The sequence below is a fragment of the Crassostrea angulata genome, chromosome 1, assembly GCF_025612915.1.
Source record: "Crassostrea angulata isolate pt1a10 chromosome 1, ASM2561291v2, whole genome shotgun sequence".
NCBI classification, from domain to species: domain Eukaryota; kingdom Metazoa; phylum Mollusca; class Bivalvia; order Ostreida; family Ostreidae; genus Magallana; species Magallana angulata.
The window spans coordinates 46,422,252-46,448,842 of NC_069111.1; the positions used below are offsets into that span (position 1 = coordinate 46,422,252).

Sequence of the window (26,591 nt, forward strand, 5' to 3'; positions counted from 1 at the left end):
GGGCCGCAAAAATATAATTGTTGTATGAATCAGTGGTTGTTTACATAAAAACACACCACAAAGAAGTTGGTTGTACTAATTTTTATGGTAAATTTAAATATTAATTTCAGCAACTTGTTTTGAAGTTTAACATTTTACTATTATCATAAAGAATCGAGTTCGTTATTGTAAGCATTTCTAACGGTAATTTTTTTATCATTGTCATAGTATGAAGTAATGGAAAACACATTGATTTGTATAATACAAAGTTCAACTCATCATTTTTCTCTAGGAGATTATGTATTTCAAACCATTTTTTTTTGTTGCATTGTATTGAATGAAAACTTAATGCATTAGTTTGTATGATTTCAAGGAACCACATGATAAAATAGAAATTAATTAGTTCAAATTTTCCAGTCAATTCAAATTTTCATTTCTGTCATATTTTTGCGTAAATAATTGATATGGATGTCATTTCATGATATTTTCTACCACAGTTTACATGGAAATATAAAAAATACACACACAAAGTCATTTTATTTGACACGGAACATAGAAATTCAAATATATCATTTATATAAAATTTAATGACATTCAGGTCTTCAGTATTTCAGGTCTTTAGTATGTCCCGCATACCGTAATTTTCCGAATAGATTAATATAGTCTCGATAAAAACGCGCCAAACACGACAATCTACTAAGTATGACCTATTTTTCATTTACGAGTAAAACAAAAATATGTGATATTTTTTAAAAGGCATAAAACATATTTCAACATGCAAATTTACTTTTAATTCATAAAAATATCAATAATATTAATTCTATTTAAAAAAAACTATCCCGCAGAAACGCAGTAACAATATTTAAATGTGTATCAAATAACGGACCGCCTTCCGGCGGCCCGTAATAATTGATGATTTAGGAAACATACATATGGATACTTCTAATACAGGAAATTGACATGTGAATTTTGAAAAATAAAAAAATTCATTTCCATAATACCAGTTAACAAGTATTCCGTATTAAATCCATAAAACTGTTATGTATGTGCTCTTTGCTATGAATTGCTCACAACTAAGATTTAAAATCCCCCCCTTTAAAAAAGAATTAAAAAAATCAAAACGAAAGTACAAACAAAGGATACAAACACAAATGCCACAAAACATCATGGTAATGGAATTGTATGATACATGTAGTTCAATTTTGATGTTTACGCTAAAAGCACTCTTCAAACTTCTGACCCTTTTCAAAGAAGTTTACATTTCTTGCACTCTGTAGCTCTTGTTTTTTAACTTGAGCTACAGGGCGCGTAGGATTATATACATGTATCATCTGGATATATAATCCGTAATGCTGGAACAGGTTTGAAATCAATTTAAAGCTTAATAGGAAAACATTCAATTTCAAAGCGGTAATTAATCTACAATAAGACATTTTTATCAATGCACAAAACATTTACATTCCTGGTTTATGAACAAACAATGAACATGGTGTGTCTAGCTAAAGCGAAAGTGACAGTCTTTGAACACTGAGCCAGCTTTGAACCCCAAATCACGACTTATTTGAAGACTCTGGTTAACTGTTGTGGTGTAGACAATGAAGTAGAACCTATCAGAGGCCTAGGTACGAACATTTGTTTTTTTTCTCCGGTTGCCACATTGAGCTGATAATCTCTGTTTTTCTGTAGAGTTTACTTCCGTGGTATATGGCGATAAATGCTTCATTTTCATCTTTGTCAAACATATATGAGCAGAATGCCTCCACAAACATTTGTTGCTGAAGACAAGAATTAAAAAAACTGAAATTTAATTTCCATCATTATACGAAAGCCGAGAAGGATCATTCGAGATTCGAAATACGAGATTCGAAATACGAGATTCGAGATTCAATATCTAAATTAACCAATCAAATCATGGATCTGAAACCTGTATCCTAGCAACATCAAACTGTTCTAAAAAAAGATCATTCGTACATGCTCTTTCCTACAAATAAATGTCTTCATAGCTCTTATATAGTGGTTATAAAATGGTTAAATTAACATTGATGAATTAACCCCACACAGTATAAACAATTACATTAGAAATAACACTGTTGGCTTTGCGAATCTAAGTGGTTTTGTTTGCCCTGTATGTATTTCCCCCCGAATAATTTTAACCCGAAGTGTATTCGCCCCAACTGTGTAAAAATCGGCTAGCGAAGAAAGATCTGTTTACTCTAAATGTTTTAGCTATGAAACGAAACTCAATGAAATAATCGACATGTCAAAATAAAGGTTATGATAAAGTTTTAAACCATAGAAGATATAATGATTTACAACCTCAAAGACAAAAATCCAGATAAGAATAGTGTATTGTAGGGTATGGCAATGCCATTGTCGATATGAGAGAGAGAGAGAGAGAGAGAGAGAGAGAGAGAGAGAGAGAGAGAGAGAGAGAGACAGACAGACAGACAGACAGACAAGACAGACAGAGAGTTTTGTAGTGTCAAATTCAGTTTTGATTTAGAATTTGAAATTGATTTGATTTGTTACAATTATATATAGACAATAATTAAGCCTCTAAAACGAGAAAAGAGAGGAGGTAACTAGGGTAGGGGGCAGACCAACTACATGTAGCAAGCTTTAATTTTAACGGTGTTAGCGCACCTGTGATTTAAATACCTTAGGGGTCAAAAGCATCAGGTGGAAATGCACCAGGGCAAACAAAATCACTTAAATCCGCGAAGCACACTGCATTATTACTAGTCTACTTAGATATTCTGTGTAAAAGTAAATACAAATAATTATTTAGTAAGGTAGGGAGAAGTGAACATAGCATTTATTTGTATATAAGAGCATGTACGTATGATTTTTATTTAGAACAGTTTGATGTCGCTAGGATACATATTTTCAGATCCTTGATTTGATTGGTTAATTTAGATATTGAATCTCGAATTTCGAATCTCGAATCTCGTATTTCGAATCTCGTATTTCGAATCTCGAATCTCGAATGATCCTTCTCGGCTTTCGTATCATTACCTTTTGAGTCCAATAAAGCGTCACCCTTTCATAAGAAATTGAAAATTTGAAATGAAAATTTCAAAACTTAATCTATACCCCCTCCTGGCGTAGGATATCTTTAACTTCAACATAACTTCAATTTCACTCCTTATTTTCATATAAATTGTTTTACAAACCACCAAAAAAGTGGGGTTGGGGCGGGGCAACTCCATGATAATTCAATTTTTTATATATAAACTTAAAAAAATTAGTTGCTGCGAGAAAAAGGGGGGTGGGGAGGCCCCCCTGACCCCCCCCCCCCCCCTCGATGCTGTGTTTCCCACAGATTTCGAATCGGATACATTCTAGCAAGTAATTGTTAAAGGGGGGGGGGGCTGTTAAATTATTATAGAATTTTAATGGATTTTTTTAGATACATGTACCTCAGTAGAATTTTTGTTGGACACAGTTTTAATTTTTTTTTCAGCTTGGCTTCTTCATGAAATTGCTTTAAACCCTCATATAAGTTGCTTGCAGGAACACAATCTAAGTAAAGAGTTTCATTAGGTCTAGACTGCAAAGACTATGCTGAAAAATTGATATATTTCTACATTTGGTAGGTTTTTAAGGTCTTCCGTTTCCAACGGAAGACCTTTCTATTATTGTGCTGGTTAAGATTATTAGGGTCTTCCGTTTCCGGAACGGAAGACCCTTTTGTTTTTCTTCGGTTTCTTTTTAGGGTCTTCCGTTTTCAACGGAAGACCCTCTTGTTATTCTTCGGTTTCTTTTTATTATTATTATTATTATTCTTTTTCTTTTCTTCTGACTCCTTTTTTGCCTCATAACTCAAAAGGTTTTTGACCGATTTTTATGAAATTTTCAGAGATTTTTGCAAGTTGGCGTCCCTCAAAAATGTTAAAGTTTAAAAGAGAACGTTACCTCCGTTTTGACGTGACGTCATTTTTAAAAATTTCAAAAAGTCATTTTGTCCCGGACTTTTCTCAAAAACGCTTTAAGATAGAGGCTTGAAATTTTCAATGGTTATGATTTGGTCGATTTACCTCTGTAATAAGGCTCGAAATGAAAATCTGTCACTTCCGGTCGAAACCGGAAGTGAAACAAATTTTTCGAAAAAATGAATTTTCTGATCAAATCAAAAACGAATATGTGTTTTATAGAGCTTATCAAGCTGAATCTAACACTGAAAGCCGTTTTAAAATCGGACGATTCATTAAAGAGATATCGGGGTTTAAAAATTGATTTTTCCGGAAATTTTGTTTCCGTGTCCTTGGTTTAAAAAATAGCGTTTTGTTCAAAGTAGAATTAACTCGTACCAAAAATAATTGTTGAGTCGTTCTTGAATTATTCGGATTTTTTTTGTTAAGTTGTTCTTAAAATTGGAAAGGTGTTTGTTAATTCGTACTTAAAATCATTCGGATTTTGTTAAGTCGTACCAGGAATAATTCGATTTTTTGATCTTTTTATTTTAGTTACTATTGTTAATGGTTAAAGAGCTCTGCTTCTTACAGGAACTTCCAGCTTTACTTCCGTCATTAACGGAAGACCCACTCGTTGCTTTGCAACGAGCTTTGCTCTAGTTATTATTATTATACTTTTTCTTTTTTTTCTGACTCCTTTTTTGCTTCATAACTCAAAAAGTTTTCAACCGATTTCAATGAAATTTCCAGAGATTTTAGCAAGATATCGTCCCTCAAAGATGTTAAAGTTTTAAAGACAACGTCACTTCTGTTTTGACGTAACGTCATTTTTAAAATTTTTAAAAAGTCATTTTGTCCGGGACTTTTCTCAAAAATGCTTTAAGATAGAGGCTTGAAATTTTCAATGGTTATGATTTGGTCGATTTACCTCTGTAATGAGGCTATATAATAAATATTCGTCACTTCCGGTCGAAACCGGAAGCGAATCAAATTTTTCGAAAAATTGAATTTTTTGATCAAACAAAAAACGTATACGTAGTTTGTAGAGCTTTGTATGCTTAATCTAATCCTGAAAACCGTTTGAAATTTGGAGGATGCATTAAGGAGATATCGGGGTTTAAAAACTGATTTTCCCGGAAATTTTGATGCCGCGTTCTTGGTTTCAAAAATAGTGCAAAATTCACACTGAAAGTAACTTCTACTGTAACAATTCGTACTGATAATAAAACTTTATAAAAAAACCCATAAAATTAGATGCATATTGTAGAGTTTGCAAAGCTAAATACAAAACTTAAATTCGTTTTAAAATCGGATACTGCATTGCAGAGATATCGCGGTTTAAATATTGATTTTTCCGGAAATGTTGATTCCTCGTTATTGGTTTAAAAAATAGTGCAAAATTCACACTGAAAGTAACTCCTGCTGAAAAGATTTCGTACAGGTCATAAAACCGAACTCCTTTTTTATATAGTTAATCAGAGTGTTTATTGAAACAATTTCGTTAATTCGGTCGATAATTAAGTTGTTAGTTTTTATTAGTCTTAATAGAATTATCGTACGATTCACCATGTCAACTCGCCGTGTTTTGACTGCGAACAACAGCTAATAGCGGTGTGTCAGAAGAATGGCCTGCAAGACGGCGATAGTGGAAATTTCAGCTCAACTAACGTATGACAGATTATAAAGGTATGTTTCAATACAGGATATATCGTATTGACTTTTTCTTTTCAAGGTGTTTGTGCACTTTTCAATCTATTCCGACATTCCTCTGACTCTAACCTCCGCTTTTGACGTGCGTAACAATATGAAAGCGGGCATTTGAGTCAGAGAAATCTCGGGATATTATCTGTCCAATGTATTTTCTCGTGTATGTTTTGCACACTGCTCTTTTGAATTTCTATTTATTATTATGTATATGTATGTCTTATTTTGTATTGAACAACACACCACACACTGTAAAACAGTGCAATTAAAAGGGGTGGGGGTCCAATGGCACACAAGAGTAGAATGTTGTAATTAGAGTGCATGTTTGCATGATGATAACTTTACCCTAAATATTTGAATATAGCAGATCTTTATCATATCACCTCCACTTAATGAATTAAAGAACTCGGACAGGCTTGTGCTTAATTAAATAAATATATTTGACATGGTAAATATTCAGTCTAATTAAAATTAGAACTTTTGTCTGGCTCGCCGTTATATATGATTATCGCCTGCGAAAGAGCATGTAAAACAGAGTGCAAGATGAAAAGAACTTTAAGTTCAGATTTTAGGTTAATGTTCCCTGATATTTATAAAACATTCTTCTCAAGATTTGATTATTTCACAGAACAATTGTAAATTCTTTGAGATTAGTTTATCTTTTATATATATTGAATTTTAATGATTCATTTTAGGTAAACTTTACATGCAGAACACATCTACATTGTAAACAATTTTTACAATAAGACAAATGTATGTAATAATTTTTACTACATGTGCCTCAGATCTCTCTCTCTCCCTCTCTCTCTCTCTCATGCTTTTAATCTTGGCAAAGCATCACAGAGCAACATCATTTTGTGCATATCTCTTTAGTAAAAGAAATCAACAATGCTTTAAATTTCAAAATGAGCAGGTATTATCGTGCAATCCCTCATTTTTTCATTGTGCAACTAAAATCCAAAGCTTTGTAAAATTGTTTATGGAATTTTATACATACTAAACATAATATTGTTTTTAAAACCTGTCATTAATTAGAAAAGAGAAAAAAATCCTCGCTAAATTTATTTGCGAAAAAAAACCCCAGTAGAATTCTTTAATAAAAAAAGGTATAGCAGAAAGTTATACGTTGAGGCTGTTCGGATGAAATACTGTAAGTCGTTTTAATTCCACCGTGTTAAAATTTCATGATTTTTACTAAAGTATCAATTGCGATGGTTTTAATTTCACGCTGCTTAAAAATTCAATTGATCAGAATAGAAGCATTTAAATTTCATAATATTTGGTTAAAGTGTTCAAACTAAGAAATGCTTCGTAGGAAAAATAAAAAAATAGGGGGAGGGTATACATGTAAGGGTATTTCTAAGTGATGTGATGCTTTTGTCAGGATAATATCATGTATATGTATGTAGTTTTGAATAAGGTTTCTTATTTAGGGAGGTTGAACAACAGTTGACCTCTAAAAGATTAGGTAAAGATGCTTTATTTATGGAGAGCCCTATGAATCTGTGTCACTTAAATGGCCATATTTTTCTTAATCCTTAATGGAATTGGCAAAATGAGGTATACTTTTTCTCAGAATAGCATAAGCTTTGTAAGTTTAAGACAAGATGACTTTTCAGAGAATGTTAGTGTAAGTTTCAAGACTACATGGTATTTCAGATTTTTCATTTAACTGTAATTTTGAGTGGATTTTGTACAAAAAGTTGTCTATTTTGGGAAAATGGATGATTTTGTTGGTTATATATGTCATTACATGATTTATTAGCTATAATATACAAGGGAAGTACCGGTAAATCAATGTGTAGAATGACCACCACTAGAGTAAATTGGCTTAGAAAGTAGGTATTTCCTATTCTGATGACAATTAATAGGCCTAAGTTAATTACCGTGATAAGAATTAATACTGTAAAAGAGTTTTGATCAATTGAATTATTTAAATTATAAATTTGCAGCAATTTTGCTGTCTGATTTCATGAAATAACATTAAGCAACCTGACTTATATAACTCAATTTTTTAAAAACAGCATATTTTTCTTTCAAATAAAATTCACATGTAGACAAATGCAGTTATCAACTTGAGTCAAAAAACTCAAGTTTTTGCTCCTTCCTATCCAAAAGTGATACTTTAGATATATTTACAGAATTCAAAAAGCCACCCCCTGTTTCCAATTGTCTCCATTACCATTACATGTTAGATATGTAAATGTACATTTGACCTTGAAATAACATCTGCTATAATAATTACTCTTGAAATGATCAAGAAACAACATATTTTTACCCTTTTATTGTATATGTGCATCAAAAATGTAGGAAAACATGTAAAATTTGAACATTTATCATGGAATTCTCATCCGTCCCCAGTTACCCGGTTGTGTTTGAATTTCATTTTAATTAAGAGCAGACATCACACTTGTAGGTCTTACTCTTTTAGCAAAGTTAAAAGGAGACTAGAAACCAGAATAAATAAGATATTCACTAAATATGATTATAAGCTTACTGTTTCATGAAAACAAGAAATCACATGTATGGCGCCATGTCTTTTTGTGAAAAAAAATGTTACATTTCATCCATTTATCAAGAAAAAATCAATTTTCAATATCAGTGATGGTTGTTTTCAAATATGTGTGAGAAATGACTCAAGAGAATTGCCAAAAGTTTCATAATATTAGGTTAAAGTGTTCAAACTAATGCTTCTTAGGAAAATCAAAAAATAGGGGGAGGGTATACATGTAAGGGTATTTCTAAGTGATGTGATGCTTTTGTCATGATAATATCATGTATATGTATGTAGTTTTGAATAAGGTTTCTTATTTAGGGAGGTTGCACAACAGTTGACTTCTAAAAGATTAGATAAAGATGCTTTATTTATGGAGAGCCCTATGAATCTGTGTTAAATAGAGGAAAGTGGAAATGCTGGTTTCACTTAAGGTAGCTCCATACTCGTAAAATTCTCTGAGGAAAGTTGAAAAACCGAACTGATTTCGACTTAATAGACTTAAATGTCATCAATTGTTAGAAAAAATATACATGTCATCGCACTTTTTGAGATGCCAGATAAACATAAACTAAAGCATATTTTAGCATTAGAAAAATGTATTTTTTTTCTGTTAAAAGTAAATCTTGTAGGCAGAAATTTGTTTTTCTTGTTTAATTTTAATGTCAACTTTATCAGAAAACTAAAGTTACAAAAATATTTTAAAATTAATCGTTGGAATAAGAAAAACTATAGCATTTAGACATACAACTGAGAGAAAAGTCAGAAAAAGAGTTATTTCCCCTTTGCATAGATAAAATATATAAAAATTTGGAAACTTAGTATAAAATTAAGTGCGAAAATATCTTTCACCTACCAATAATTCTAATTACATCCATGTGATTATATTCACATAAAATAAATAAAACTATCTTGCACAATTTTTAAAGAATTCAAAGTTTTACAAAAAAGTGTGACGTCACAGAACACTGGATCTACTTTAAATGGCCATATTTTTCTTAATCCTTAATGGAATTGGCAAAATGAGGTATACTTTTTCTCAAAATAGCATAACCTTTGTAAGTTTAAGACAAGATGACTTTTCAGAGAATGTTAGTGTAAGTTAAAGGTAGCAAGGGACAGTTTCGGATAAAGTACCCATCAATATTTTTGTAAAATTGAGAGTTGCTGTACTTGAAGGCTTATGAGTGTTGCTAAAATTCATGAAATGATTTTTAATGATTATCATTAGTTAGAGGGATGTCTCTTGTTGAAATTGATATTCAATATGTAGGCCCCATATGTTAGGTACATGAGATTCAGAAGTAAAATGCGAAACCTGCGGATATGACTGTTGTGTTGACTTTAGACAGTGAAAATGCAAGTTACAGACGGGAAGGTAAATAACACGAAAAGTAAGTGGATGGGGCATTATAAACTATACACCGGTAAGTTTCTGACATGTGATGGTGCAACATGCACATGGTATGGAAGGTCAACCCTTTGCTGGGAATTGGCTGAAGGAGGTCTAAAAAGCTGAAAAATCATGAAAAATTAGCAAAATATGGAAGGGTCAAAATCTCATAAAAACCAGTATGTAGAAAATTTTACAGGTTTTGACTAGTAATTTTCTTCAGAAATTGGTGATTGGCCTTATAAAGAGTGAATTAAAGGTATTTGTGCTGAATGGGAACTGAGGAAATTCTAGTTACAGGGTTCCGAAGACACACGTCCCCAGGCTACAATTAAATGTATTAAAAAAAACCTGTACTGTGCCATCTAATGTCACGTATCGGGATATGTCATACTAATTACACTGCATGGTCAGTGTATTTTTTTTTCAGAAATACTATGCATATGTTAATGTAAACACAGCTATTATTAGTACCGGTACATGTATTAACACAGCTTATTGATTTTTTTAATATCAGATATTGGTGGCCACATGGTTTTTACCTGTTGATTCTTTTCAGCTCTTGAGGTTAACCTGTCACTTCTATACCCACATGCATATTCTTTAATGTGTTCTACAGACTATTTACCAGTAATTCAAATTAAATAGGATAATTCATGAACAGCTACTGTAATGGAACTTTAAGAAAGCATCATGCCTTGTTGTGGTTTGTGTTTGATAAGAAATTATAACAAACAAAATTATGGCTGTTTAAAGTAATTTACAATTGTTAGCTGTGAAAATTTGTTTTTCAATAAAAGTATGCAATTATGTTTCATTTATTTTGTTTTTAGCTCACCTGAGCCAAAGGCTCAAGTGAGCTTTTCTGATCACAATTTGTTGTTGTTGTAAACTTTTCATATTTTCATCTTCTTCTCAAGAAGCACTGGGCAGATTTCAACCAAATTTGGCACTAAACACCACTAGGTGAAGGGGATTCAAGTTTGTTCAAATGAAGGGCCACACCTCTTTAAAGGGGAGATAATTGAGAATTATTGAAAATTTGTTGGTATTTTTCAAAAATCTTCTTCTCAAAAACTATTCAGCCTGAAAAGCTTAAACTTGTGTGGAGGCATCCTCATGTGGTGTAGATTCAAGTTTGTTCAAATCATTGTCCCCGGGGGTAGGGAGGGGCCACAAGAGGGGGATCAAGTTTTACATAGGAATATATAGAGAAAATCTTTGAAAATCTTCTTCTCAAAAACTATTAGGCCAGAAAAGCTCAAATTAAAGTGGAAGCATCCTCAGGTAGTGTAGATTCAAGTTTGTTCAAATCATAGTCCCAGGTGGTATGGTGGGGCCACAATGGGGGAATGGATTTTTACATAGGAATATATAGAGAAAATATTTAAAAATCTTTTTTTCAGAAACTAATCAGCCAGGAAAGCTGAAACTTATGTGGAAGCATCCTCAGGTAGTGTTGATACAAAGTTGTTAAAATCATGACCCCGGGGGTAGGTTTGGGCCACAATGGGTGGGGGGGAGGTTCAAAGTTTAACATAGGAATATATAGAGTAAATATTTTAAAATCTTCTTCTCAGAAACTAATCAGACAGATGATTCTTTATAATTGTTAAAACTTTGGCCCTAGGACAGTTTTTTGGCCTCACAAGAAGGTTCAGAGTTTGATGTAGGTTTATATCCCATATATAAACTTTTGTTAAGGATCTTTTTGAGAACTGCAATACTCAACATGCGATATGACTATAAAATGAATATAAAATCATCCTTTTAGAAAAGGAACTAATGATTATAAACATAAGAATATTTAGGGGGGGAAAATGGATTTTATTTATACAGAATCTACATGTATTATTGTACATTGTCAAGATAGTTTGCATTGTGACTCCATTAAGCTGATTTTATCATACCTATTGTTCCTCAGGTGAGCGATGTGGCCCATTTGCCTCTTGTTTTAGTTTTTCATTGTTTTTCAATATTAAAAATTAAACATATGTAACCTACGGTATATTTCATGATGAGTACAAAACAAAAATCCGTTTTTAAAGGGTACCTGCAGTGCCGGTCAATTTTTGATATAATGAAGATCTATGTGTAAAAACATCATCCTGAAAATTTTACAGCGATCGCATAAGTAGTTTTCGAGATATTTGGGGAAAACCCGATTTCACACCTGAACGAGTTTTGAATCAAGCCGATTTGGCGCGAGATGAGCTGTGACGTCACGGGGTCAACGCCGCTGTATGAGAAACAGGAATATCGTAGGAAAACTGTTCGTTTTCTTGCGTTGTTTTATCGATTTCTGAACAATTTTTTCTGTTGTTTTATTTCCTTATCAACCCTGGATGACTAAATATACTGTTGTTTGAGTTTTAACCCGTATTTTATCAAACAAAAATGCCGAATTCGGAAAATTGTTTGCTTCATGAATTTAGTCAAATGTGTAACTCATTTTCCATATAAATGCACATCATATGTAACATAATGACAATTAATCAAATCACTATTGTTATAAGAAACATATTTCGTTAATATTATCATTCTTTCGAATGGTTTTTCCGTGACATTATTAACTGATTTATAATATTGATAATACATATTTCGTAAAAGGTAACACGGGGTCTATTCCTCGTATAAGGCATAAAATTACAAATGATGTCGGCCGATTATTAATAATATTGATATCAGACCTATAACAATCAAAATAGTATGCATTCTTTAAAGGGTACCTGCAGTGCCGGTCAATTTTTGATATAATGAAGATCTATGTGTAAAAACATCATCCTGAAAATTTTACAGCGATCGCATAAGTACTTTTCGAGATATTTGGGGAAAACCCGATTTCACACCTGAACGAGTTTTGAATCAAGCCAATTTGGCGCGAGATGAGCTGTGACGTCACGGGGTCAACGCCGCTGTATGAGAAACAGGAATATCGTAGGAAAACTGTTCGTTTTCTTGCGTTGTTTTATCGATTTCTGAACATTTTTTTCTGTTGTTTTATTTCCTTATCAACCCTGGATGACTAAATATACTGTTGTTTGAGTTTTAACCCGTATTTTATCAAACAAAAATGCCGAATTCGGAAAATTGTTTGCTTCATGAATTTAGTCAAATGTGTAACTCATTTTCCATATAAATGCACATCATATGTAACATAATGACAATTAATCAAATCACTATTGTTATAAGAAACATATTTCGTTAATATTGTCATTCTTTCGAATGGTTTTTCCGTGACATTATTAACTGATTTATAATATTGATAATACATATTTCGTAAAAGGTAACACGGGGTCTATTCCTCGTATAAGGCATAAAATTACAAATGATGTCGGCCGATTATTAATAATATTGATATCGGACCTATAACAATCCAAATAGTATGCATTCTTTAACAAACAAACACGGGGTTATATAAACGGATCAAAGCGAAAGTCCAAGATGGCTGCATGATTAAGTCTGTCTCGTATTCTTTCAGTAAAAATACGATAATGGAATTTTATTTTACATTTATTTACATCCTTTGTCAAAATGTTCAAGTTTATTCAGATTTCATAATAAATCGTTGTCAGTATAACAATTTAAGCTATATGGCGTTAAAGCACTAACTAAACTGCTGACCACAGCGCTTCCGAAATAAATACTTGATCACATAAAAAAGGGTTTAAATTGCTGAATTGTAAATTTGGTCATTATTTAAGTGATTAGATAAGTAACAATAAAAGCATTTACTTCGAACATTAGTTTTACTATTTGATTGTCCCATGCATGATTCTTTAATCACTGATTGACGGACTATACACATGTATTAGGCCTAGCTTACGAATGATTGATTTTACAGAGTCTAATTTATTTCTCTGTTTTTTTTTTGTTAAACAATTGAGTAGCTAATTATACACAAATCAATTTACCAGTCTAGAGGTGTGAAACCCTCTCTTCGTTTACTAGACTCGTGTACCTTGTGTATACATACCCCAGATACACGTGTGTCTGGAGCAGTGACTTCGTTAGTTTACCTGTTTACCTGAGTCATTGTCTCAGATCACTCGTGTGTGAAAGGATATTATGTAATCAAAAAATGAATAATGAACATAAATATGCCCATGCAAGCGTTTTAAGTTATTGTATTAATCGGTAAAAAGGCGACGAGAATAGCAAATTTTAAAATCCTTTAAAAAGAAATCTGACTGTAATAAAATAATTACGGATATAAATTTCTAAATCTACAATACTTAAAAAAACTAGATACGTCAAAACATCTGACCTATGTCAGTCATTTTGGCTGAAAAATTGAATTTAATTTGTATAGCTTTGTAAAGGAATTTCCCTCCTGTTGACCTCGTGACGTCACTTCCGCTGAAGCCTCTATATCGCCTAATTCTGTTTTCTCTTGATTAGATTTCCCAAAGCAGGTAAAAATAGCCACTTTGAAGCGGCGTAACTCCGTTATTTTTGCATCGATTTCGATGCGTTTTTTTGCATTAAATTTTGGTGAATAAACTCTTTGACATATGTTTCACATCGGCTTGGCTGCAGGTACCCTTTAAATCGGACGATGCATAACAGATATCGGGGTTCAAAAATTGATTTTTCGGAAATTTTGATTCTGCGTTTTTGGTTTCAAAAATAGCGTAAAGTTCAAACTCGTACCAAAAATAATTCAATTTTTGTTAAGTACTTTGACACCTTCGGAATTATTTTTTGTTAAGTCGTTCTTAGAATCGTTAAGGTTTTTGTTAATTCATACATAGTATCATTCGTATTTTTTTATCTTTTAGTTAAAGTTGGTCTTGTTATTGATTTAAACACTCTGCTTCTTGCAGGAACATCAAGCTTTACTCTTGACATTAACGGAAGACCCACTCGTTGCTTTGCAACGAGCTTTGCTCTAGTTTTTTTTTTTTTTTTTTTTTTTTTTTTTTTTTTTTTTTTTTTTTCTTCCTAGACGCAAACTTTGAGGCTTCATATCGTGCTCATTTGTGAACGGTTTTTGCTCAAATTTTCAGGGCTAATGGACTTTACAAAACACTATCTTCCTCAATTCATAAAAGTTAGAATTCCCTTTCCGGTAACGAGTTATTCCCCTTTTAAAATTTTTTAGGGCCTTTGGTTTCCAGACAAAGGCTCCGAGACTATGATAGCAGGGAATGGGAATCCAACGAATTTGAATAGCAGAGACATTGTAGTGGTGCACATTAGCTTTTGTTAGATTACGTTTTTTATTTAGGAAAAGGTAGGGGGTCAAAAAACAGGATTCCAAAAAGTGCAAAAATTTAGACATATTTTCCTTTATATTTTTTTAACGAAAAATATTTTGTTAAGACACGTTGAATAAAACTTGTGCAGAATATCAAGGGCTTTCATTTAACACCAATAAAAAAGGGCTGGCCCCTTAAATTAAGGGCCAATAGCCCCTAAAAGTTTTTGCTTAATAACTCAAAAACGGTTAGGATTTTGATATGGCTGTCGCTGGAAAAGTTGTTTGTTGGGATCTCATAAAAGTCGTTACAATGTTATTTTATAAGTGATTTGTGTAGTATGAGTGTAAAAAGCTTTACATGTTGACATGTACCTGTTGTCATTTGACAAGTTAACGAAAGTCTTTGTGCGTACAACTGGCATAAAGTTGCCGCAGAAAGTATGCTGGTTTATACAGGAGGCATTAATTCATAAGAATTTTTTTGTTGTTGGCGTATAAGCTTTTCCTTTAGGAGTTAAAGTCATTGTTGTTAAGTTCTTATAGTGCACAATCATTAAAAACGGCAATTGGAAAACAAAACATTCTTTTTCTTTTCTAGTAAACCACAAAATATGGAATTAAAAAACTCTATGCATTATATTTTAGTTATTAACTCCATGCATTTAAAATCTACTTTGAATCAGAGCTGCATGTGTGTGTACCATTATGTAAGCTCTCCCTTGCCCTCGGCCGAGAAAATCGGTTACCATGCTCGCGGCTGGACTACCTAGCGGTCAGCGGTTATCTAATACACGAGAATTGCGTCTCTCATATATGAGTTTATTTAGCCGCGAACTCAAGAATTGTTTTAGTTTTGATTACACAAAATCTTTTGTGGATTAAACGATTGGATGTCAAGTAAGTAATAGTTCATTTAATTAATAAAAGCAATGTCATTCTCTAAAGCAATAATAGACATAGATCAATTGTGGGGTTTAAGTTTAAAATATATAACTTCTATTTGATAGAGTAAGGTCATTATACTGCAAACTTTTCAAATCTTCCTTGGTTCTGAGATGTGCGTTTCTGTGCGTTGTACCTTTACGTAATCTATTCTTCGCCCACGGCCGAGGAGATCAGCCACGGCTGCATTACTTAGCGGTAAGCGGTTATTTAATACACAAGATTCGCACACCGCGACTTACACTTACATGCATATGAACGTGTTTGAGTTAATATAGCCGTATATACAAGAACTGTTTTAATTTTATGTTATAAAAGTTTGTCCTACTTGTATATATTTTTAATTAAATATTTGAGTGTAAATGAATATTAACGAACGATATTACTCCAAATCGGAAAAATCGTTAGACAACTAATGCTTGGTTTGTTTAGGTAAAGTACTTTAAAAACTGTACAATTAATGTTTTAAATCAACAACCCCCCTCAAATATTAAACCTTTAAATGATGATCATCCCTCGCACATGGCTGAGGAGATCCGGCGCGAGTGGATAAGTGATCCGCGGTCGGTTCGTGTTTTTGTACATGTTCCTTATGACGCGTTTATGTTTCATATTTTGCACGGACACAACTATATTTTATTATGTTTTCAACTATTATATTGGTTTAAGATGAAAAGATAAATTTATTTTACTTGTACAGTTGATTAAGCATTGATTTATACGATAGCGTACAAGATAGTTTAAAAATGAAATCAAATTATAATCAAAGTTCCATGTTTGCGGTAGGTGCTAGCACGATAAAGGAATGCCCTGAATTGAGGCATTCGATGATTATTTTAAAAAATATTCACATGAGTTTAAACAACTTTAGATTAGGTTCTATCGGTCACATATTAATCACTTCTGTAGTTTCATTGTGGAAACGAACTCATTGCTGCCCCCCCCCCCCCCAGCCCCACCCGCCCCGCTGACAGGTGCTCGCGCTGGATTTTTTTTTTTTGAATTGGAGAAAAGATAGCAAGATCTGTCGAAAATCATTTTTGGTGGTTTCTTCTTATGTGTAACATTTTGTTTCACTTTCCCACCCCTTTGTTTATTCGGCCAGTCTGTGTTAATTTAATTGCCGCATGCGACCGAGAATCTTGTGTCGCTTCAGCGCACACAGCTCAGAACATTTATAGCCCCAGGTCATCAATTGTTATGTAATTGAGTAACAGTTGGAAGGGTGATTTTACTATATACATAAAATAATAAAATCATAATATAATCTATTTGAATTGAGTATCATGCGTATAGATTCCCATAATAATTAATTTCTTTATTTCCTTTCTATGTTTACATTTAATTTTGTTCAAATAATTAATAAATTTTTTATCATTTAAATTGTGTGCTTCATCAAATACTGATTCCGATTACCTTGAAGTCATTAATTTTCCATTGGCTTTTGACAAAAGAGAGACGCCTGACCATCCAATGAAAACAAATACACAGAGTTTGATTGACAGGTTCAGCCAGGTGCAGGTCTCACCCGATGTCCGAGGTTATGTGTGCTGCTTGTACACAGCCGAATGGTCTCAGTAAGAGTTATCAGTAAGAGTTATCGATGTAAATAAATAATAAAAATACATGCCTATCAAAACATGATCGTGCAAGTTAAAGTTGATTTAGGTTTGTTCCAATAGAAATCATGTTTCACTAACTGTATTTAATATTTTTTATGTATAGCGAATTTTAATATTGTTTCAGTACTGAAACATCGCATGAAAACGTTAAATATACATGTACTCTGTAACTAGTCGTCTTTTAATACATATACCTTTCTTTTGTTTGTTAAAAATTCGTTCAATTTTGTTAAAGTAATGTAAAACACGGGCGCCATTTTGAAACAATTAACTTGTCAGGGAGTTCCGAATGAAATCTGATGAACGTTTCACACGCTTCTCGCACGCTTTGCCCGAAACGCTAAACGGTTTACACGAAACTCTGAAAGGTTTACACGAAACGTTTCTCGCACGTAGGCCGCACGCTTTTTTGGTGTAGTAGTACGTTTTAGGGTCTGTAAATTTTGTCAGCACGCAATTCTTAACTTGCACATAGTCTTCAAAAATTTAGAAATATTTTAATATAGAAGTTATCTTTGTGAAAAGTTTACGTGTTTTGTAGGCACGTTTAGTTTAAAAAAGAAATACAATTCCTGACATGAATCACGAGTACATACTGTTTATAACAATGCTTGCTACCCTTTGAAAATTTAACTAGCCATTAAACATCTCATTTTTTAAAGAATGTTTGAAACGATTACATAAACTCTGCTCGACAAATAGTTTTCCTAAAATATTTTCTTCCTTTCTTTTTTCAAAACACGTTTTATATACAGGCTTTCAATCACAACACGTTTTTATAACAAAAGCAGAACAGAAAATATAGTCATTATAATCGTTTGACACCATATAACATATATTTTCAACTCGCAGCAACAACGGAAGACCTACTCGGGGCTTTGCCACGAGCTCTGCTCTAGTTTCATTACCCTTTTTATTTTATTTTTTTATGTCGTTTTTTTTATTCAATATACTAAATTATACATATACATTTATAAATATATCACAGGTGCTTGAGGACAGGATCGACCCCCCCCCCCCAAAGATTATAGACCCCCGGTACTTTATTATTATTATTTTTAATTAAATTATCTTTTTATGACATATTTTTAATCTAATTTATACATTCATTGCCCCAAATTACCTAAAACAAATATTTTTGTATAATACAAGAAGGTTGCTAACTTCGTCTGTCTAGAACCAACGGAAGTAAGGGTTTATCGCAAGGAAGATAACTCGTAACGTAATTTTTTTTCCTCTTTTATGTCTTCCATTGTAATCACGCAGTATGAGTGCCTTCTTTTAGATTTTTCAGTTCCCAAGACGATAAAAAAGTTTTCGCGGTTTGATTAGAATTCATATTTTTTATGAATTGTACTTTTTGGGAGTTGATTTTAATCAACTCTCCTATGCAGTTACTCGGACAAACCGAAAGTGAAACAGCGTTTGGTACTCAGCACAAATCATCGCTGCTGACAAGACTTAGTTCTTGATAAAAATTGATAAATTCGATGTAATGTATGCTAACGCATTGTTTTTCAAGGAAACTTAATTACAAATACCTTGAAAATAGTTAGATTTTAAATGGTACGAACAATTTAGACATTTTTTGTAGTCGTATGTATTCCTACGCCAGAGTTCAATATAGTCTCGTTCAACTCGACGCTCGGCTGTCTCCGTAAATCTCCAACAGGCTGAGAGTCTCTCTTGCTTGTCGGAGATTTACGGCGTGAGCGGAGCGTTTGGTTGAACGAGACTAGAGTTCAATATTGATTGGATCCATACAGTTTTCGATAAATATTTCTATTACTGATACATAGTTTTATTGAATTAATTTTATCTTTAAATATTATTTAACATGATTCATATATGGGGGTTTCTCGACATTCTTGTCGAAAAAGTCCAAAAATTCATATTAAAAAATATGTGCGTACTGGCACTGTACCAGTTATCGGCTAAAATTTAACGTTTTCTTTTCGTAATTCCTTATTTCTTGATGTTTTTGGATAAAACTATATATATATATATATATATATATATATATATATATATATATATATATATATATATATATATATATATATATACACCATTACTTATCAATGGTTTCATTCTCTTTCAAGTTTTAACTTGATATTTGCACCAAACTTGAAAATATAAGCATTTTTACAGTCTAGATTTATCCACAAATTTCAGTATCTTTTTTCTGACATGATTTTGTTTTGATTTCTTTTGGATTGCGAAAACTGACCATTGACGTGGGTGAATACATGTATGTGACATAGCTACAGACTGAATATATCAAAGATGGAGAGAAATGCACAATACTATTAAATACACATAATCTCCATTTAGTGGGTTTTTTGTTACTACCGAATACCGCTTTCTCTCTATATCTTGTTAATTATTTAAATCTGTTTTATCTACAATTGATTTCACATGCAAGGGCTATGAATTATGTAACTCTTATGACATACAACCACCAGTCCATCTTTCGCAGTTCATATTATTTTTGATTAACTATTAAATCTGTGTTTTTTAAATCTCTACAGGTGAAACTGGATTTGGCACATGTTCTGGTTCAGTCACGATGATAGAATATGCGCATTGTTTCCCATTGTTGTTCTCAACGCCTCCAGAAACAATCCATCTTTTAAATCCTAAAGAAGTGTTAAAACGACTGATTGATAAGTCTACAGTTGGGGCATCTCTATCGTTTCTTCATTGTCTGGGGTATGGTATTTAAATTTACAACATAAATTACTGTAAATGTATTACATTTGGCTGTGTATTTTATTTAGCGTTTTTGGCGGAAAACGCCGTCCGCTAAATCAAGTACACCGCCAAATGTAAAATATATACATGTAAGTAGATAAATAGGTACAATCAGAAATGCGCTAAATCAAATCCACGCTAACTTGTTAAAAAACCATGTTCCGCTAAATATCGTACACGCTAAATATAATACGTTTACAGTACCTATACTAAACATTAACAAGTATTTCAAACTATTTTTAAAAAGAGGCCTATGGGCCACATCGCTCATCTGAGAAACAATAGGCATGAAATATCAGCTTAATAGAGTCATAATACAAATTATCTTGACAGTGTAGAATAATACATTTAGATACCGTATAAATAAAGATAATTTTCCCCTCTGAATAATCTTATGTCTATAATCAAGTCTCTTTTCTATCAGGGTGATTTATATCACATGTTAAGCATTGCAGTTATCAAAAAGATCCCAAACATTTGTTTATATATGGGATATAAACCTACATCAAACTCTGAACCCCTTGTGAGGCCCAAGAATCATCCAGGGACCAATGTTTCAAGAATCAGCAATACGTCAAAATGCTTGCATTTATGTTAAACCACATATCGTAACATTTCTGAATCAGTTTTTGTGAATTAATTGAAATGTTTTCCTTTGTGAAATTGGATCCCCAATGTGGTTCAACCATACTCCTCAATAGTTTGATTTTAACGAATTTGAATCTTCATTATTTGAGGAGGCCCTTCACTAAAGTTACAGCTTTTCTAGGCAAATGTTTTTTTTAGAAGATTTGTGAAGATTTTTCTCTATATATGCCCTCCCAACCCAGGGAATCATGATTAGAATTTGAATCTACTGTACCTGAGGATGCTTCAACACAAGTTTTAGCTTTTCTGGCCAATTGGTTTCTAAGGAGAAGAGTTTTGAAGATTTTTTTCTTCATATTCCTTGGAAAAAATCCACATTCATTGTAGCCTCACCCTACCCCAGGGGATCATGGTTTGATCAAACTTAAGTCTATCCTACCTGAGAATATTTCCACACAAGTATAAGCTTTTCTGGCTTTTTTGGTTTGTTGGAAGAAAATTTTTAAAGACTTTTTTCTCTATATATTCCTGTGTTTTTAGCTCACCTGAGCTGAAAGCTCTAGTGAGCTATTGTCCGTCGTCTGTCTGTCCGTCCGTCCGTCTGTCCGTCTGTAATTTTTTTTTTTACATTTTGAACTTCTTCTCTAAAACCGCTTGACCAATTTCAACCAAATTTATGGTAAGGCAAATATAAATTGCAGAAATAAAAGACCGATCTTCATTCAAAGCGGAGAAAACCTCGAAACTGTAGAATAAAGGGGGTGTATTTTTAAAAATCTTCTTCTAAAGAACTACTGAGTCAAATTCAACGCAATTTCAGATCAATAATCCTTATGGAAAGGAAAATATAAATTGCAAAAATTAAGGGCTAATCTTTTTCCGAATTTGAGTTATTCCGAAAAAAATAATTGGAAGGGGTGGGCTTCGATCAGTTTATCACTTCGGGTTCGATATTCCATATCTCAAAAACCTCTTTGAAGCGGCCATTTTGAACGTATGAGAAATGGGTCAACCTGACAAAGATGAATTTGGTTGTTGTGGAACAGTTTGCGTGCGAAAGGAATATTTGAAACATGCAAGATACATTAATGCCGATTTTGTGTAGTACATTGAGATTAAATATTCCAGTGCGTTGACATTTTCACCTTCGATGGTGGGTTTAGCTTGTTTTGATTTTCGTTTTGTTTGAATGAATAACGGTTTGTTACTTAGGGGAACTGTCGACTGTATTTTGTAATTTTTACGTATGAATCAAATATAGACATTGGTAAATATGACAGCTGACTGTTACTTGCGGAAAACAAGATACATTAACAGGTACGGTACTTTAACAACTATATAAAATACAAATTCTAATGGTAATACGGTATGGTCTTTGCGTAATAGTTGATTACTGCAATGTGTTTTAGGCTACTTGTCAGTATTTTCTCTAGTCTATTCAGTCTAAACGGAGATTAATTTTGCTGATGGAAATACTAAGTGTGTGTACATGTAGCAGAGACATAAATAATTGTTAGCTCAACTGGGGTGAAATATACAGAGAATTATCTTTAAGAATATTCTTCTCAAAAATCAATCGGCCAGAAAAGCTGTAACTTAAGTGGAAGCATTCTCAAGTATTGAAGATTCAAGCTTGTCCAATCCATGATCACCGGGGGTACGGTGGGGCCCCAATGGGGGGGGGGGGGTTAAATTTTTAGATACAAATGTGTAGAGAAAAATCATTAAAAATCTTCTTCTCAAAAACCAGTTAGCCAGAAAAGCTGTAACTTGTGTGGAAGCATCTTCAGGTAATGTAGATTCAATTTTTTTTCAAATCATGATCCCCGGGGGTAAGGTGGGGCCACAATGGGGGGTCGAAAGTTTTACACAGGAATACATTGAGAAAAATCTTCTAAAAAAACCAGTAGGCCAGAAAAGCTGGAACTTGTTTGGAAGCATCCTCAGGTAGTGTAGATTCTGATTTGTTCAAACCATGATCCCGGGGGTAGGGTGTGGCCACAGTGGGTGGGTCTAATTTTACATATTTACAAAGCGAAAAATCTTTAAAGAAATTTCTTCTCAAACCAATTGGCCAGAAAAGCTGTAACTTGTGTGAAAGCATCCTCAGGTAGTGTTGATTTATTTTAGTTTGTTCAAACCATGATTTCAGGGGGTAGGGTGGGGCCACCATGGGGGGGGGGGTCAAATTATGTTGATGCGTGTAATTCGGTACGATCTCTACGTATTGGTTGATTAATGCAACATGTTCTATTAAGATGCTCAACAATCTCAATCTAAACGGGGATTATTCTCGCTGCTAGAAATATATAACTAAAGTATATATATGATGAAAAATAAATTGAGTTTTTCTTTGTTTTAGTGCAGTTTTTTCTTGCTTAATTGTTTACAAATTCTTATAATTTTACTAACCTGAGAGTCAAGCTTTGAGTTATAAGCAAGATACAGAGCTTTGCGCACAATGCTACTATATGTTTGTACACAAAGCTGAGGTAATGCTTTAGTTTGTTTCTATTTTAAATACAGCTATGCTGAATAGGAAATACCAAGTTTTAAAAATCTTAGGTTGAATGTAATAAACTTATGTGAACAAAAACATGACTCAAACCAAGCTATTTATCTTGCTTATAATTCTACGATTGACGCTGAAATTTTGGTTGATCAATAGAAATGTCTTGCTAAAAGGATGATATGCTGTAACTACTTTCTGGTGCCCCTTCTTCAACGATGAATTGCATAAAATCTACACAGAGTATTGATAGTTTTTCGAACACAAGTAAATAAAAACGACGCCTTTTAAACAGTTTCCATAGTCCTGACACATTATTATTATGAGGATAAAAGCATTATCGGTGTTCTTAAAAAAATATTGCAACGGAAAGTCATCTTTGTTTGTACACATTTTTTGTTTATTAATAAAGATGAAAAAAATGGATGGGCCTTGGTACAATAGAGCGACATGCCTGCCAATTCATTAATTTGAATTATAGCTCTTTAACATATGTAACAACATTTTTCAGTTAAGTTTATTCTTCTATCAAGTGAGGATATGAAACGTCATACGAAATCCATTCAGGCAATCGGTTTTTGGAACGCAGTTCGCAGTTTGCAATTGAATAGTGAACTGCGTTCTAGAACGCAGTTCGCAATTCAATATTTAGAATTCATATTTGAGCCCCGAAATTTTCAGGGGCATCTACTAGTGGTATTTCACCACCACTGTGAAAATATGGTGATGCAGTTATCTATAGTTTTTGAGAATCGGGCTTATATGCAATTGAATAGTGAACTGCGTTCTAGAACGCAGTCGCAATTCAAAATTTAAAATTCATATTTGGGGCTCGAAATTCTCAGGGGCATTTACTGGTGGTATACTACCGCCACCGTAAAAATTTGGTGAAGTGGTCTTCTCAAGTTTTTGAGATTTTGGCCTTTTAGCAATTGAATAGTGAACTGCGTTCTAGAACGCAGTTCGCAATTCAAAATTTAGAATTCATGTTTGAGGCCCGAAATTTTCAGGGGCATCTACTAGTGGTATTTCACTACCACTGTGAAAATATGGTGATGCAGTTATCTATAGTTTTTGAGAATCGGGCTTATATGCAATTGAATACTGAACTACGTTCTAGAACGCAGTTCGCAATTCAAAATTTAAAATTCATATTTGGGGCTCGAAATTCTCAGGGGTATTTACTGGTGGTATACTACTGCCACCGTGAAAATTTGGTGAAGTGGTCTTCTCTAGTTTTTGAGATTTTGGCCTTTTAGCAATTGAATAGTGAACTGCGTTCTAAAAACAAAATATTATATTTCCTGCGTTATTTTATTCTGTGCAAGATGCAAGTGATGTTTAATCCTACTGTTTGGTTACATGATATGATAATGTGTTTATAGCATGATGGCAATGATGTGACAGATGTTGCACTAGTACTTATTTAAACCAAAAGAGGTGTGCATCTCCATAATACTTGTCAGAACTTTACGATGATGTTGCTGATTATGCTGATTGCATCGTTCAGTTTATATGGATTTGCGAAAGGTAAATATTTACATGTATAACGATATTCTTCGTCTGCCAAAATTTCAAAAACCATTTTTGAAAATTGTGCTCTTTTGCAAAAAGTTACCTGATGATAACTTAATCAGTTGTTTCAAGGCTGATAAATCCAGATTCTTTGTGGTGTTGGTATAATCGCAAATTAACTACTTCAATAAATCAACCTTTGGCCATTTCCAAATTCCTTTTTATCAAAAATAATTATTTCAATAAAATGAATTAACTGTGAGTTTCAGTTCAAGCAAGAGCCATAGCCTGATCCATGATAAAATTACGTGATTTTTTTTCACTTATGTCTATGAAAGAATGAACCAGTCAAGTAAAACAATTTTTATATTTAATCAATTCAAGAAACAGTGAATTCGGAGCATAATTTTATTAAAAGGAACGGTTATATCATCAATGCAAGCAGGGGTATGAGACATTTGTAAATATTTTTTCGCCAAAATTACAATTACAATTGTTGTATGGGAAATTAAGTACAAATTGTACTTAACTATAAAACATAATTTTAATGCCACGTGCCCTGTGAATTGAAAAGACAAATATATTAAAACATCGGGTATCTGTATACATGCATATTGATCGTTAATCTTTACCAGATAGTCCCTAGCAATATCGATTATTTGGTAATCTTAGAAATTATATTTTTTTCGTCCACGTGTTTTACTTAAGGGAAGAAGTTTTAGACATATAGAATAAGTTACATATAGCTGTCGTTTGTCGAGTTTGTTTACCGTCTCTTCATATACATATAGGTACCTACGTTTCTTTTTAGAATAAGCTGAAAATACTTTTACCTCATACTAGTAGTTTACACAGGACACAATTGATGACCACATCAATGTTTTTATTTTGCAACAGAATCACCCGGTTCTTCTCGAGGAATAAGCTTTTCTGTCAACGTAAAGTCAACCCAACTTACACTCGGGGCTGTACAAACAGTAAAATATGACGAAGTGCTGACAAATGACGGGGACGGATATGACGACAGAACGGGAATCTTCACTTGTCCTGTGGCGGGAACCTACATGTTTGTTGTCGATTTTTTATCTCGGCCTGGAATTTGGTTAGATCTGAAAGTCAACAAAATTACAGTGGGTAGGCTTCACGTGTCCCCTGCATATACTCCAGTGAAGGGAGAAAACCCATTAAACCAAATAAGCAGGACAGTCATAGTAAAGCTGAAGCCTGGGGACCATGTCAAAGTTGTAAACACTCTAAAAGGCGGTGTGGTCTACTTCCACAAGTATTCAGGATTTACAGGGGTCCTCTTGTATTGATATGATATATCTTGACCTTTTTGCTTGGTTAAGGATTTTTTCAAGCAAAATAAAAGAAAAAATATATATAAGGTGTTACTGATACTTATTTACATATAGTAAACGAAGCATTTTATTTGATTTTTCAATATTTTGTATGATGTGATTTTAGTATTATCGCCAAACACATTTTCTTGATCGTTAATTGATTGTTAATTTTAACTTTTCAAAATCGATGTCATAAGTAAAGAACAGTTGTATTTCTGTTCGAGAAGATCGCAGCAATCTAACATTACACATCGGGTATTATGCGTCAAAAGAACAGCCGGAAACCAATACTGTTGAATCATCATTCTTCTTGGGGGACCAGTGTTCGTGGGTAACCCTTTCTCACAAATTTACAACCCGATGGACGTATAAACAAGCGTTTGTTTAATATTTCTTAAAACTATCCTGCTGACACAACCAACAAAATTACGTCCCCACGAACACTGAAGTTTTTGCTACCCACGAACATTGACCCGCGCGAATAAAAATGATTCCGCAGTACATGTAGTTTCTCTGAACAAGTGTATGTCTAAAAAGGCGTTTATTTGAAAAATGAAAAAGATTGAAAGGACATCTGTTTAGTAAAGCTAAAGTTATAGCATTATATACTAGACATATGGACCAAGTGGTG

At 33.1% G+C, this 26,591-nt stretch overlaps 2 long non-coding RNA genes across 2 annotated transcripts; both read left to right on the plus strand.

Annotated features, from left to right (window-relative positions):
- Positions 1 to 1,347: 1,347 nt before the first annotated feature.
- LOC128188291 (uncharacterized) lies at positions 1,348 to 25,989 on the plus strand. Its single transcript, XR_008244141.1, has 3 exons — positions 1,348 to 1,601; positions 24,488 to 24,632; positions 25,515 to 25,989. It is a non-coding gene; the product is annotated as an uncharacterized LOC128188291 (long non-coding RNA).
- LOC128188284 (uncharacterized) lies at positions 5,460 to 10,294 on the plus strand. The gene is made up of 2 exons (XR_008244140.1): positions 5,460 to 5,579; positions 10,002 to 10,294. It is a non-coding gene; the product is annotated as an uncharacterized LOC128188284 (long non-coding RNA).
- Positions 25,990 to 26,591: the final 602 nt, after the last annotated feature.